Source organism: Heloderma suspectum, chromosome 3 (genome assembly GCF_057233095.1).
Source record: "Heloderma suspectum isolate Gila_16-S chromosome 3, 16-S_ref, whole genome shotgun sequence".
NCBI lineage: Eukaryota > Metazoa > Chordata > Lepidosauria > Squamata > Helodermatidae > Heloderma > Heloderma suspectum.
Genome location: NC_139460.1, coordinates 296,039,764 through 296,056,584, shown reverse-complemented (window position 1 = coordinate 296,056,584; position 16,821 = coordinate 296,039,764). Strand labels below are relative to the sequence as shown.

At 42.8% G+C, this 16,821-nt stretch overlaps 1 protein-coding gene across 1 annotated transcript in view; it reads right to left on the bottom strand.

Moving 5' to 3' along the window:
- Positions 1 to 16,821, bottom strand: part of KCNAB1 (potassium voltage-gated channel subfamily A regulatory beta subunit 1) — a 129,892-nt gene that overhangs the window by 72,178 nt on the left and 40,893 nt on the right. The window contains exon 3 of the mRNA XM_084847331.1: positions 9,235 to 9,272. The gene's annotated coding sequence lies outside the window, so the exon portion shown is untranslated. The remainder of the gene's footprint in view (positions 1 to 9,234; positions 9,273 to 16,821) is intronic.

Below are 16,821 nucleotides of genomic sequence, written 5' to 3'. Positions count from 1 at the left end.
AGACCACTGCGTGTTTACTCAGAAGTAAGTCCCACTGAATCTGACAGTGTCGAATTCCTGAGCGGTAACCGTGTGAAGTAAGTGGGAAGTAAGTCCCACTGAATCTGACAGTGTCGAATTCCTGAGCGGTAACCGTGTGATCCTTGCCTGGTCATCAGACAAAATGACGTAGGAGCCTTCCAAATGGATGGATCCCAGTGCTACTAATCCAACGGCTATTGTGCAGCTGTTCCGTTTTTCTGCCTTGTATAGTTTTTCTGGGGTAAGAAAAATCACGGAAGAACCACTGAGAAAACATGGGAGGGTTAGAAGTAGAAGGTAATGGTGTACGGAGCCCTATAAAATTCTGAGAATGAGGCAGGGCAGTTGCACCAAAAAAGCCTCGTCTGGAAGCAGCCTCAGGCACAGACAAAAGAAGGCAGGGAAGAGGGCGTGCGCCCAGAAAGCGCAACAACAGAAGGCCCAAAACAGACATTCCGTGAAAGGCATGGCTTGCAGCGACATCTTTTCCCCCTCATTTCTTCTACGGAGCAGGGGGCCTGATCCAGATCACGACTGGGGGGAGGGGTAAGGAACAGGGTTTTTAAACCCTTTTGCTCCTGCTATGGGCCCAGTCCAGATCAAAGGCCTCATGCCTGCAATTTCTATTGCAAAATATTTAGTTAGTTATTATTTGTGGCATTCATATACTGCTGAATATAATAGCATCTCTCATTGGTCATGCTGGCAGGAGCTTCTGGGAGTTGTAGTCCAGCACATCTGGAGATCTATCTCCTGCCCACCCCTGTTCTAGTCCATTCAAGCTTATGTCAAAATTCATTTGTTAGTCGTTAAGGTGACACAGGAGTCTTTGCTGTTTTTACTGACTTCAGTGGGTCTCACTGCCTAGGACTGCAGCTTTACACCAGCAATCTAACATGCTTAGTCAGAAGTAAGTCCCAGTGAATTCAGTGAGGTTTACTCCCAGTTAAGTGTGATCAGGGCAGGGAGCCTTAGGTAGGGATGTTGGATAAATCCGCAATGGATTCAAATGAGTTCCGATTCCTATGAATCCAACCTGCGGATTCTGCAGCACACCGGCTTTTTCTGAGTCATGCAGATTCCACGGACCAGTTTTCCACTTTTGAGCAGGAGCTGTGCTAATCAGTTAATGTGAATGGGCACAAATGTGAATTAGCATATGTAGAATGACGTTCTGGTTAAGAAATTCTAATTCCACCCAGGAACTGATGACGGAAGGAAAGACTCCTAGCAATCCGCAAAACACTGAGGGAACGGATTAAACAAAATCTGTAATCCCTACCTTGGGGCGGTATCCAATACCGCCGCTGAGTTTCCGCTCATTCTGTTGCACACACGGGAACCACCACAACTGCAACAGGGGAGTCAGCGCTTCCTAAAGCAACCTGGAAATGAGCGGAAATGCTTGTTTCCAGATCGGAGCAGGTGAGAAGAGCTTCCCTCTACGAGGTCCGCTGCCCTGCCCTGTTTTGTTGTCAAGCATTTCCACTTGTTCCCAGTTGCTTTTAAGACCCACTGGCAGTGCAGCCTGGTGGCTCCGATTTAGCTCAGCATCGTGGATAGCTTCTTTATAGTTCTGTCTGGTTCTGACTGAAACCCAGAGTGAATTCACAGCCCCACCAAAATCAGAGCCACCAACCTTCACTGCCCACTGGCTCCCCACTGCGCTAGCTACGGGTCCCACTGGGCTGCAGGCAGCATTGGATACTGCCCATAAGGCCCCAAGCACCAGCTTTTCTTGGTGAAAAAATTGGCTTCTCTTTCTACTGAATATTTGTGGGGGATTGCTTGGAGAGCAGGACGAGGGATGCACAAGGGTTGTATCTACAACGCGGTATGGTTATTTGTTTCATTGTAAATTACTGAAATTCAAATAATGAAAATTTCTGTTTTCTTCTCTTTCTTTTTTAAGTGCAGGCTATACAGACTGCCTATAGGTTGGTTCTGTTTATGGTGTGCATGTCCTTCGGATTTGAGTAATGGATGCAAGATGAAATGTATCTTTTTCATCATATGATCCTTAGAACAAAAAGTGAATTTTGCTTCTACATGAACCAGAAGTAGTTCTATGTATATGCCATTTCTATTGCCACAGTTCCTTTGGTAAACAGCCAGCTATTTCTGATGAGCTACACATCTGAAAAACAAACCATTAGTAGTCGTTACAGATGTCACAGGCAGTTATGATTCATTTTGCAAGTGAACTTATTCCTGGTTTTGATGCCAGCTAGGACTGTTGAATCAGCTCTGCTATTATATGAAATACAATGCTCATGGGATTGTAATAACCTGATGCTTATTTTAATTTAAAAAACAACAAGATTTGGCCAGAAGGAAACTATGAAAACTGGACTGCTTGTTTTACAGATGCAACAAAATGGTGTCTTATTTTAGCAGTACAAAAGGCAAAAATAAATGACCATTTCAAACAATTAAAACTATCTCCATTGTGGGAATGAAGCAATGGCAAGATGTGCACACATCAACATTTTTGAAACGTTGGAAAATTAGCTTTATTCTGGGATTGGTGCCATCTGTTTCCATTGCTACACTAGAATTGGCCTGCACAGCTTCTGACCTACCAAGCCAAAGTAAGATGGCCACTTACACATGAGCAAAAAAAGAGGAAATACATCACCAAAAAAAAAGAGGTAAAAAAGAGACACCATTTGCATAGCTTTTGCATATGCAAGTTTACACGTATAGGTGCAAAATGAGAAAAAATACTATAAATTAAAGAGGGCTTGCTCTACCAGGCAGTAAGTAGGGGGAGTTAGCCTATTTCAGAAGACAGATTTTGAGGTATCATTAAAGCCAGAAAAGTTACTTAGGGCACAATCCTGTTCATGTTTAAACAGAAAAAAGTCCTACAACTTCCAGCATGCCCCGGCCAGCATGGTTAGCTGGGGAATGCTGGGATTTGTAGGACTTTTTTCTGTCTAAACATGCATAGGATTGCAGCCTTAGTTTATTATTATATCATCATGAGGGTGCCATTTTGATTTTGTGCCTCAGGCATCAAAATGTCTTAGGCTATTTTCCCCTATCTGTGAGGGATGTTTTCACTTAAATTACTTTTGCCTCAGTCCAGAAAGTAGCTGTTCTTCTGGAAGGCAAAAACTGTGGAGAAAGGGTTTATTGTTAATACCTAACTCCTAAAACTTGGACATTACTGACTGCAGGCTATGAAGTGCTTGTACAATACATTTGTAGCTGCCCGGGATTTTGGCACTTATTCCATACCCTGGAGAATTTCCTCTTAACATACTTTTCCGCTTACTAGGTTAGCCCAGTAATCAGTAATTGTCTTTCTCCATTGCCATAGCTGGTAACGTCTCTGCCCTCATTCTATCACACTGCTGAATAAAGAAAGCCTGACCTTGTACAATTTGTGAAAAAGAAAAAATCTTCATGTAGCAATTTTTCCTTGTTATTCTCCTTCACTGAAACATTTTTTTAACACTACTCCCATATCATAGGGTGTATATATTATCGCTTTGTTAAAATAATTTAAATATTGATTACTTAATGGCACCTTCACAAGAAAGTTTAACCATGGTAGATGAGAGGGGAAACCCACCCAGTGAAGTCTCTTTATTTTCTCAAGTTAATGAAAAAGAGCTTTCAAGACAGTAAAAAAAAAAATTAAAAAAAAGAATCTAATTCTCAATACAGGCACATTTCTGAGGAAAGCACAAGTATCTCTTAGGATGGCAACATCCCCTACTTTAAACAGGACCGTCCTCAGTTTGAAGGACTGTCAGGGAATGGCTCTCTGTTTGAAGGTGTCCCCTACTTGAAAGACTGTCCACTCCAAGTTTGGTTTAAAGATTTTTAAAAAATCATAAGAAGGGGAAAGCAGACGGGGCCTTGAAGTTGCCCATCAGCAGTTAGCTCTGTCTGGAGAGCAGCCTGAGCAGACACCAGGTCACCTGGTCACAGTTTCCCCCACTATGGTGAGATGTGTTTAAATTATAGCCATTATTTCTAAATTTGCACATGCAAATTTTATACAAATCTGTGGTGGGGGGGGCGTTGTCCCCTTTTCTGATTATGCATTTCCTCTTGTCTGTAGACCCATAAGTGGCCACACTAGTATCTCTTAAGAGTATCTCTTAAGGGCATGAGAAATTAAAATGTAATAAACAAAAGTTAGAACTCATTCTCTGGAGGAAATGCCACCCTTTTCAAATGATTTGTTTGGCTTAAAAGATAATATTGGAAACTACCATAATCTACTCAGATTGCCACCACCATAGAGTTAAGTGCTACTTGGGTTGCCAACTGTTGATTTCATCTTCTGTGTGGAAATGGAGGAGAGCTGGGCAGGCGGGACCAAGGCAGAATCTGGCTTGTCTGGGATAGAGCCAAAACAGGACCCAATGAGTTATGGGCAGAGTCTGGCAGAATGCAATGGGTAAGAGGTGGGACTTGGCGAGACCTGGGTGGAGCCTGGCAGAATCTGGTGGGTTATGGGTAGGGATGTCTGTTGCCAGGAAATTTGGCCCTTTTGGGGCTCGCTGGATTTCCACACACACACCCCCAATTCAGCTTGCATTTGCGAGCTGAACTGCAGATTTCGTCTGAAAATCTAGAAGCTTGCATAATTTACACAAATTTTGCCCACAGTTTGTGCAAATTCTGTAAATTGTGGCTGTAATTTGCACAAATTGCTATTTACACAAATAAAACCCCAAAAATCTGCAAACTGGCCTGACTTGATGCAGATCAAGTTGGGCCAGCTCACGGGAAAACGAGCTGAATTCGGGGGCGGGGGGCAACATGATGAAAGTTCAGTGAGCTCCACCCCTCCCAGATGGCTTCCTCCAACATCCCTAGCTATAGGTAGAACTGGGGTTTACTGGCTTTTCAGGCCCGAGTCCTGATCACCTGACAGAACATGGTTTTATTAGTCAGACTAGAAGCATACCAGTTCTTTGGCAAGCCCAAGGTGTGTTGTCATGGTTAAAGTGTTTGACTAGGGTTGGGGAGACCCAGGTTCATATCCCCACTCCACCATGGAACTCACTGGATAACTTGGTGCCAGTCCCAAAAGAGGGGCTCAGATGACCCTCCCATGCTTTGAAAGAATATGTGAGGGTGGGGGGAAACTCACTGAATGGTGCAAGCTATCCATGCCCCATGCCCTTGACATGCCCAGCAGCCGTGCCCCCTTCTACCCATGCATTCAGAACGCATCAGAAGAGGCTCCATGCATGTATCCATCTATGCATTAAGAGCTCCTCCACATGAGGGGGGAACTGGTAGCTCTAGCCACATACATCGGTATCTATTTAAAGCCCCTTCTGACATGCTCTGAACATGTGGATGGCATGGCTGTTTGGTGGACTGGTGGCCATGGGGCTAGTCCACACAGCACGTGAGACTTTCAACATGTGGGGATGTCTGAACACCCTGCCCCACCCATATTGCTTAGTCTTATCTGCCTCACAGGCAGATTATTGTGAAGATAAAAATGGGTACCACTGACATAACCAAGTAGGCCAGCCTTTTCCAGCTTGGTGCCCTCCAGACGTGCTGGACTGCAACTCCCAGCATGGCCCAGCCAGCCATGCTCCCTAGGAGAAGGACTGGATCTTTGAAAATCTGATAAAATTCAACACATCACAAAATCAAACCAACACAAGGGCTCTTGGTCAATATTGCTGTGGATTTTCCATAGCTGCTGCTGATTTATCAAGATGCAATGGCATCATTCGTCTCATACCCTCCTATGTTGGGTTCAGTTCAGTACAATTTGGGAAGGTGCGCTAAGTTGTAATAAATGGCTACATGGCTTTCTGCTGCTGCTGCTACTGGACTCCCCCCATCTTTTGTCACTGTTAGTTGAAATCATGGCGAGCACTTCCCACCAGCACTGTTCCTTTCATCAAGCTTTTGCAGGCACAGTTTCCTTTATCCATTGCTATACAGGGATCTGCTATTCTTCATTTTTGTGGCTGAGCTGGTTTAGTTTGAAAAATGGCCAGGGGTGCTTCCACACTAGGGGTTTAGCGTGGAATCGCCATGCTTTGGTCACTTGCTTTTTACGGGGCAGCCACACAATCACATCCATCCAATCATTGTCATCCTGTATTTCCCTGTGGCTCTCTTACCTTTTCTCAGGCCATTTTCCCAAATAAAATAAAATAAAATAAAAAAAATAAAAAAATAGAAGAGGAGCACCATATCCACAAGTGTAGATACCTATAGGGAAAGGTTTTGATGTAGGCAGTGAAGCATTAGAAACGTGAATCTATTGCAACTCAGAACACCCTCATTACAACTTTTGTAGTGGGTTCCATTTCATGACCCTGTGTTTTAAGAACTTCATAAAATGAGATATAAATATTTAAGAACGACAACAACAACAACAATAACAACACCTTTCTGGTCAGGATGCAATTTTGTTGCTGCTATTTTTAAGCAACCGAGAGTTAAAAATCTTTGCTGATTTTCTGCAAATCACGTAGGGTCCCTGATTGATTAAGTGGCCTGTCTCCAGTGCGGCACTTTGAGATATTGTAAAAGCAATAGAGAAAATGGAAGAGAGCCATTTTGTTAAACACAAGTCAAATGTACGTTCTAATCAATGTCACTCTTTCATCTGAAATACTGTTTCATGCACTCCATTTATATGGATGACAGAAAGTTCTAGGGGCAGCCTGCTATGTGAGGAGGTGCCTTTCGTAATAAACCTTCTTCAGTTGGTTGGTTTTGTACCTGTACAGGTCCAGCAGAGAAGGGATTGTGCAAGCCTGCAGGGCTAGTCCCTGAGCAACACTAGTCCAGCATTCAAGGTCCTGACAAGCTACTTGTACCAGGACTTCTTAGGAAGGTGTATGTGTTAGCAGGCTCCAAACGGAGCCACCTTTCTAGGAGTGGCTTACTGGCTGACTACCAGCTCTACAGCGTTCTAATCTGGCTGTGTGAAATCAGCCCTCTTTTCCAAGCGGACAGGGAGATCAGGGTCCCATGCTTGACACTGCTACCCACTGAGTAGCTGTGGGAGCGCACAGTGCTGAAGCAGCAGCCCCAGTAGCTGTCATTGCTGCCCTCTGATAAACATTTATTTATTTAGCCACAGGGGATCCCAGGGCAGTGTACACAACATAAACCCACCCACCCACCCAATATTTAAAAACATACAATTACAGATGAAAAGACAAATTAAAACCGCAGCTCTTAAACCAGGAAGCCAAACGAAAGCACAACAATCCATTCAGTTCAAAAATAAATTAAATTTAAAATGGCAACATTCTGAAATATTAAAACGATTGGGTAAAAATGCAAAAAAAAAAAACAAAATGAAGCTGGCACCAGTTGTTTCATGAATGTGCCAGGTTCCCTGTTCCCCATTCAGTGGCACTCAGCTACAAAGGTTGGTAGAATCATAGGGTTGGATGGGGCCTACAAGTCCATTGAGTCCAACCCCCTGCTCAGCACAGGAAGCCTGATTCCCAGGAAGTCTCTCATCCAAGTACTAACCAGGGCTGACCCTGCTTAGCTTCCAAGATCAGGCGAGATCGGGCGCATCCAGCCCTTGTCTACCAGTGAACTATGGGATGAGCTGCTGCTGGCCTTTTCTCTTTCTGCTACATTCAAGTGACAAAAACACTTTTTCAAGCCCTACCCATTCATATATGCACCAAATCCCAAATGGCTTAGGGGGGATGTTTCTGTTGGATAAGAGTATGCATGTATATACAAATATGGCTCTACTGTTTTCTTTTCTTTTAATGAATATTGTGGTGGCCCATTTTTATTTATTTAATTTATTTATTACATTTCTATACTTATTGTGGTTTTAATGTTCTATATATTTTAAATTGTTTTATTGTGTGTTGTTTGGTTTTAGTTTTTGTGAACCGCCCAGAGAGCTTCGGCTATTGGGCGGTATAGAAATGAAATAAATAAATAATAATAATAATAAATATACTTCCCCATAGCTGAAGCTCTCTGGATGGTTTACAAAAGTTGAAACATTAAAATACAATATACAAAATTTAAAAACCATTTGCATAAAAGCACACAGACAATATACACAAACAAGGTATAACTAAAAACAACTTTGAGCTAAAAACAATTTAACAAAGAATCCAACAATAAAAACAACACAGCTTAAAAATGACACGGCCCATGGCTCCAAGCAATGAAGTTACTACTACTACTACTACTACTACTACTAAGTGGTTGCTGGTGATGACAGTTCTGAAGGGGCAGTGATTCCATTCAGAGTTTACCACCAGCCCAAACTCTAAAGGTGCTATCTGAGGTGCTGAACCTCAGTTTAAAGCATCTCTGACTCTTGAATACCACCAGCAATGGAGTGCCCACCACCTTCCTAGGCAGTTGGTTCCATTGTCCAACTGCTCTGACCATTACGAAATTTTTCCTGATGTTCAACTGAACTTCCTGTAGCTTAAGCCCATTATTTTGTGTCCTACAGTCTTGGGTGATAGAGAAGAGGTTGCAGCCCTCTTCTGTGTGACAACCCTGTAGGCTGTAGGTCCTTGCAGGGTGCAATAATATCCAACCTCAGTCTTCTTTTCTCAAGGCTGAACATACCCAGTTCTTTCAATCTTTCCTCGTAGGACTTAGTTTCTAGTCCCCTAATCATCTTTGCTGCCCTTCTCTGAGCGCATTCCAATGTGTATGAAACCTTGTTCAAGGGCAGTATCCAGAACTGGGCACAGTATTCAAGGTGAGGTCTGACCAGTGCAGAGTTGGGTGGAACTATTCCCGTGACGTTTGGGCCTAAGGTCATTCATTAAGACCATGCTTTAGCTGAGATTTGAACCAGCACCCCTTGGCTCACGACTCATTCTCTTCACTACCACCACACTACACTAGCTTTCAAACACATTTTCTTGGTGTTGCTCTCATTGGCCCATGTGTATCTTTCTTCTGGGGACCATGTTTGCTTGTGGCAGCAACACTTTTTAAAGTATTTTAGTTGGGTTGCAACAGTATCATCTTAATGCAGGAGAGGAGCTCCTGTACATTCAGTGCCAAGTTCTGAAATGGCAAGGATGTTCTGAAATCCACGAGATGTGCAAACGCTTTGCTATTATGTATGATCATCCCTTGCTGTTTCCTGTGACAGGAAGAGATTCACTTTATTCCGAAATCTGTGACTTGACTTTTAATTAAAATTATAGATATCATCCAAATCCTGTTTTATACATTATAGCTAAATGAAACATCACTTACCTCATCTGAAATCTGACCTCCAAACGTGACCCACGTCCCTAAAAAGAAACACAATGGTTACTCTTTAGGGCTTTCCTTTGATATACAAAACACATTATAATTAGGATACTTTTCCCTTAGGGAATCTCCTGAAGCTGATTTGTTCAGTGAGCGATTTTCTAATGAGAATGCACTCCAAGGATGATGAATGCTTTCAATTTAATTGGCTGACAAGCTACAGTGGCCCCGTGCTTTCATTGCTTAAAAAAGCTTTGTCATAACTAGGGAAGGATTTTTCCCTTCTGAATAGGACATGGATGAAACGTCTCGATAGGAAGATACTGTCAGTGGGTGCACTCTTCTTGTTAGCAATTAGCCATGGGTAAGTCAGTATGAAAATAGATGAGCATACTGAAAGATCGTGAAGCTAGATTGGATGAGACAGCCCCCCCACCCCCCATGTCTGCTTTGTGCAGAACGTCTGAGGGGGCATAGTCAAAGGTAATTTGATCCAGTTTACAGTGCAATTTTATACCTGTCTACTCATAAGTTAAGTCTGATTGAGTTCAGTGGGGCCCATTCCCAGTGGGCATAAATTTGCAGCCTTACAGAGCAATCCAAAGTGGGGGTAGGGTGGCCAGGTGTCCTACTTTACAGAAGACAGTCCTCTATTTTAGAGATTTGGCAGACGACAGTCTTCTATTTGAAGGTGTCCTCTGTTGAGCTGTCCAGTCCAAGTCTGGTTTCAAGTCAAAGATCCATAAGAAAAGGAGAGCAGGAGGGGCCTTGAAGTTGCCCATCAACACTTAGCAACAGTAGATGGAGCAGGCAAACAGGTCATCTGGTCACAGGACTTTTTTCTGTCTAAACATGCATAGGATGGCACCCTTAGTCACCATTTTTTTTGTAAAAAAAAAAAAAGGTGAGTTCCTTGCAAGAGGGAAAAAGGTGGGAAATAACAACAACAATAACAACCACCACCACCACCACCACCACCTGTATTTGTTTTTATTGTGTCAGACAAAATCTCATTCCACAGGAACCAACCTTTTGGGATACTGACATTCAAGATATATTTGCGAAGTTGTGAATTCCAGTATTTACGTTTTGCCAATATCCTAGTCCAGCAGTCCCCAACCTGGTGTCCTCCATGGGATAATGGGAATTGTAGACCAACGCATCTGGAGGACACCAGGCTGGGGAAGGCTGCCTGAGTCATTTGTTAGAGGATATCCCTTCCTTTTTTAAAAGTACAGATTTGTAATACGCTGGTAAGTATCAGTGAGATTCTTCTTTTAAGACTATCCTTTATTTCTTATATATGTAGAGTTGGGAATTATCGTAGCTTGTTGATAAGTAAAACCTTCAACAGCCTTTGTTTCTATTCTCACCACTTGGGTTTACACATCATCGCTGAAGTGTGAAAAATGGGAATTATATAAAACATTGTTCTCTGCTCTTTGTTACCTAGTTACCATGTCACTTTGATTCAGCCACAGTTACAAAGCAACCTCTAGCCTGCCAACTCGGAAATGTGAATGTGTTAATGTGTCTGTATCAGTGCTTGACTTGATGTGGAAAGGTGGGACAAGCTTAATAAAATAAGCCCCACCCCTCCCCCATCCCAATTTTAGCCCCCCATCCATAGCATCTAAAAATGGAAGCTAAGGGAGTTGTCACATCAGCTTAGGCATAATTAGGAAAGAAACTGAAAACTAAACTGCTAGTATCATCCTGCCCTTATACAAATCTATGGTGTGACGACACTTGGAATACTGTATACAGTTCTAGTCAGCACACCTAAAAAAAAGATGTTGTAGAGCTGGAAAAGGTGCAGAAAGGGGCAACTAAAAGAGCAGCTCCCCTATGACGAAAGGTTACAAGGTCTGGGACTACTTAGCTTTAAAAAAAATGGTGAGTAAGGGGGGATATGATATAGGTGTACAAAATTATCCATGGTGTGGAGAAAGTGGATAAGGAGACATTTTTCTCCCTCTCTCATAATACTAGAACCCAATAGGGTCATCCCATACAGCTGATCAGTGGGAGATTCAGGACAGATAAAGGGAAGCACTTCTTCACACAGCGCATAGCTGAACTATGGAATTTGCTACCACAAGATGTAGCAATGGCCACCAATTTGGATGGCTTTAAAAGGGGATTGGACAAATTCATGGAAGAAAAAGCTAGCAATGCCTCAAATCCTGATGGCTATGTGCTACCTCCAGTATCAGAGGCAGGATGCCTATGTACACCAGTTGCTGGGGAACATGGGTGGGAGAGTATTGTTGCACTCATGTCCTGCTTGTGGGTTTCCCGTGGGCAGCTGGTTGGCTACTGTGTGAACAAAATGCTGGACTAGATGGACCCTTGGTCTAATCCAGCACAGCACTTCTTATGTTTTAAGTTGGGACTTCAGATCAAGGCTTGGAATAAGTGAAAGTGGCTGGAAAATATTTAAGATTTTATTGAATTAATAAAAGTATTGGATAACTGTTGCCAAGCTATCTCTATCAAGATAGATCCACAGCTGGTATAACAAACCGAAGCTGCTAAAAGGTGCTCCTGGCCACCGAGGCCACCTGGGCCTCAAATGATAATGATGGATCCAGGAGCATCCACAAATTCCTGGATCCACTACATGATAGATAGAAATCAAACAATATTAATTTCAAGAACAGGTGGGACCTGCAACAAAATGTTGAAGTGTGGAATGCTCCTGTTCAGGATATTCCATTCCACCCATCTCCCATCCAGTTTTTCATTACCCCCTCCCAACAGTCAGTCAAATTCATGGGCACTGAGCATGCTCAGTCACTACTAGACTGTTTTGGGGACATCCGTCTCCTTACAATTTTTTCCCCTCAAGAGTTTTTTGTACTCCTGAAAACCGTAGGGTTCCTCTGAACCTGTTGGTATACCTCCCACTTATGTGGAGATCAGCTTCCGCAATCTGGTGGCCTCCAAATGTGCTGAACTGCAACTGATCCCCAAACCAGCATGGCCAATCTGTCCGCTAGATATGTTTGACTGCAGTTCCTGTGATTCTCAGTCAGAGGGCACCAGGCTGGGGAAAGCTGGTGTAGATGGTGCCATTTTGGCACATGGAGAACTGAGTTCACTATTAATACATGTGAAAGCACACAATATGCCAGATACACTCAAAGGCACCCTCTACTGCTAAATTATTACTCATAAGACTTTAATATACGAATGATGCACCTGGCTAGGACCCAGAAGAAGACATGAATTAGCTTCCCTTCTCTAGCACACCTTCTACTCAAACTCATTTTCTGTCTGTTATACGCTTTCTGGTGACACTGGTTAATTAACAACCTCTCGGAATATCAGTTTTCATTAGGAAAATGATAGTATAGTATTGTTTCCCTTGTATCACTTCTCTGCATATACTGTACATTCCGTGAGGACAGGGATGGCTTACCATCCTGTCTTACAAAGCTTAGCAAAATGGAGACCAAAAGAAGACCCCCCCCAAAGATCAATGGAGTGAACTGAGGAAGCCAAGTCATCTGTACTGTTGATTAAAAATAATCTGGGAGATAAATTCACATTTCAAAGCCTCAATGGTTCTATTATTAAATACATGAATTAAAATTGTATTGTTAACCTTATGAAAAACTTTCTGACTGAACTCCTTAAAGATCTCTACCATCTTTTAAAAGTCTCCATCTGATTTACTGGTTGGATGCTAAGCCACAGGGGAAGAAAAATACAAAAGAATAATGGGTCTACTTTGTGGATTCTAGTCCCCCCCCCTTTACATTTAAGATAAGAGTGTATACATACAAGACTATATGCCCCCAGTGAGGATGAGAGAGGGGAAAAGCAAAATGCTGAAATATTAAGGCATGCAGAGATCGCATGAATGTTGAAATATTTCATCTGCATGTTCCTGATGTGTACAGCCTCTCTCTCTGACTGATGTCTGCTATTTACTCTAGCAAACGACCAATAGCTTCAAGGCAAATTCACAGTGCTAATATGATCCACTCTGTTTACTCCAATATTCAGCTACACAGCTAGGTTTGGGTTGATCAGCAGTTACATTCTTGACTAAAATTAATCACTGTGTATGTATGTATTTTATAAATTTGTTAATGACCCATAAATAATCTCTTACCCTGAAACAAGCAATTGTTAACAATTTAACCTTTAATTTAAACATTTTGATGTATTTTTAAATTTATTTGTACATTGATCATATATAGACATTTGGGTTTTAAGTGAGAGCTAGTGTAGCATACTGGGACTAAGAAACTGAGCTATGAACCAGAAACTCCAGGGTTAAAACATCACCCCTGCCATGATCTCCACTGGCAACCTCAGGTCTCAGTCAACCTCTGTCTCTCATCTGTAATATTTGGGTTATGATATTGAGCTTTAGAAGCTGTTGTGAAGATTACTGAGATCTCCATCACAGAGATCTGTTGTACTTTGAAGAGTTCTGTTGTACTATGAAGTACTATGGGAGTATTCAAAGTGATATATAAATGATAAGTATTAGCTCTCTCCTGCTTAGCAGAGTCAAAGTGGCTCCCTGGTTTTCTGTGGCACTGAAGGCATGAAACAATTGGGAAAAAGCTCCCTCTGAAGGAGTTGGGGACCTATTAGGATGGTCCAGCCCTGGAGGCTGATGTGTTCCAACTGAGTCTCTCTCTCTGGGGCATTTTTTGGGTGGCATGACCGGCACTCCTGTTGAAGCCCTGGTTGACTGGTGGAATACAGAGATGGCTTGCGCAATTGACACAATCGCTCCTGAGCAACCTCTTCTGCTTAGCAGAGCCTGTTTGGCACTTTGGCATACACCTCAGCTGAGGGTAATGAAGCAAGCTGCGAAACATCTAGAACGCAAGTGGAGAAAACTGTTTAACCATGGAACCACTGAGTCATTCAGGGATTTGGAGTGTGTTGTCTTCGGTATGCAGATGGCAAACAGCTCTATTTCTCCTTCTCATCAGAGCCAGGTGAGACTGTGGTGGTGGTGGTAGACCAGTGCCTGGCTGCAGCAATGGACTGGATTAGGGCTAATGATCTGAAGCTTAACCCAGACAAGATGGAGGTGCTGCTAGTGGGTGGTTCTTCTGACCAGCTGAGGGGAATTCACCCTGTTCTGGAGGGTGTCAGAGTTGGTGTACATCTTGGGGTCCTCTTAGATCCATCACTGTCATTAGAGGCTATAGTGGCCTTTGTGGCACCGAGCACCTTTTACTAGCTTAGGCTGGTATCCCAGCTATGGCCCTATCTGGATAGCTCAGCTGCAGTGATCTGTGGCCTGATAACCTCCCATTTAGATTACTGTAATGCACTGTGCATGGGGCTGCTTTGGAAGATGGTCTGGAAACTTCTGTTAGTGCAAAATTCTGTAAGAGTTCTAACTGGGACCAGGTGTTATGAACAAATTATGCCAGCGTTTCTCTCCTTCACTGGCTTCTGATTAGTTTCCAGGACCAATTCAAAGTGCTGATTTTGACCTATAAAGATCTACACATCTTGGGATCACACAGTACATGACAGAACAGCTCCTCCCATATGTACCTACCCGTGCCTTATGGTCATCCACAAAAGGCCTTCTTCAGGTTCTCTCTTATTCTGAGGCTCAGAGGGTGGCAACAAAAGAGAGGGTTTTTTTGGTGGTGGCCTTCAGGTCTGGAATGCTCTCCCAAGGGAAGCTCACTTGGTGTCCACACTGCTATCTTTTCAGTGCCAGGCTAAAACCCTTTTTGTTCTCCCAGGCTTTTTATCTATTTCATTTTTTTAGTGTTTAAGATATACTGTTTTTTAGTCTCTACAGTGTGGTTTAACTCTTGTACTTGACAGTGGTTTTCGTTTTTGTATCCACATTATGCTGTGCCAGTATGTTTATTAGTTTTATGTTTTTGTTGTGATTTTATTGTATTTATTTATTTTTAATTTAAGTTGGAGAAATCTATTTCATGAGGTGTGCAATAAATAGATACATTCATACATACACACATATGTAAAGAATAGAGTGCTATTAGCAGAAGACTTGTGACAAATCTGACCAGACATGGGCTAAAGTAGCATAGCAATCAAGCTACGGCAGTGACTGTGGCAAAGAAAGTGCCTCCAGAGTTCATATTTTTCCAATTTGAAATATTATTTTCAAGGATTCCTTCATTCTCTTTGAAAGCTCATGCAATCCTTCCTTTTAAGACATTTTCTTCTCCAATCATATCCATTATATTTATTTCAAAAGCAACATGTTACCAAAGCAACGAGGTAAACTTTAAAGCAACTGATAAGCAACGCAAAAGAAAGAACAATTCTGAGCCAGACTTTCAAGGTGTTCAGGCTTTCAAGTCAGAGGTAAATTGCAAATGCTTTTGTCCTCAGGCTGGTATATGAAAATCCCAGAGCACAAAGAGCAAGCGTTTGAGTGTGGATTACTTCCCTTTTTGAGTGTTATACCTACTAAAAGAGAAGATAGCCTGCTGATTTGACAGTGGAGAAAACATGGCTTTTCTAGGTTGCATGGCAGTGAAACAGATTTCTATTTAGGAACATAAAAAGCTGTTTCTACCACTTCAGACTACTTGTCCATCTAGCTGGCCCGATATTGTCTATTGTGACCGGCAGGGCCTCTCCATGGTCTCAGGCACATGTCTTTCCCATCACTTATATAACTGGAGATGCTGGGATTGAACCTGGGGGACCCGTTGTTTGCAAGGCATGTGTTCTTCCACTGAGCTATGGCCCCATCCCATTGACTTATTTTTATCCCACAGCATGTCACCACAAAGCTCTCACAGCAGCATATATATTTCTATGCACATAGAACTGTCACCAAGTAACTACCTGGGAGGAACAAAAATTTAATTTCTCAAACAGAATTAAAGGTGCTTAAAATATCAACCTTGTGGCTTTTGGACTGCTTCAAACTCATTATTACCATATGTGGATGGACAGCTGATGGATTTAGGAGCTGCCCAAAGCCACAAAATGAATCCAGGGTAGAAGTGGGTCTTGGGATTGAGTCTCCCAGATCCAGATCTAGGGAGCCGATGCTCCAATGCTGGCAGCAGACCAGACATGAGCTCTTGGAGCAGGGGTCCCTAATGTGGCCCCCACAGGGAACTTCAACAACACCTGTAAAGCTCTCCACTCCCTGCCCCCTTCAAATATTTATTTTTAACTTTAAAAAACTCAAAAAAAGTTAGGGCACTAGGTTCTCCTTCCTGTTCCTGAACCTGCCACTGATCAGCAGTCAGGTGGGCAGGGAGAAAAGGAAAGACTTGCTTCCTGGGCCAACCCAATCTTCTTCCATCCATACGGACCTTTCCCCTTTGCTCTCTCGCTTGCCCTTTCTCTCCACTCCCAGCCTCTAGGCTTGCTATTTCTTTCCACCCAACCCCTTTCCTCACTATTTCTCTCCCTTCCTAGCTCCTAGCTTTGCTCTTTCTCTCCCACTCACCCCTTTATCTTGCTGTTTCTCTCAGCTTCCAGCCTCTAGTCTTGCTGTTTCTCTCCCCTCTACCAGCTATAGCTGCAGAACTGACTTCAACAAGAAAGCAAACCTGGAGTTAAACAGGTTCTTTAACATCATTCAGTGAAGCATCCTTATGTGAA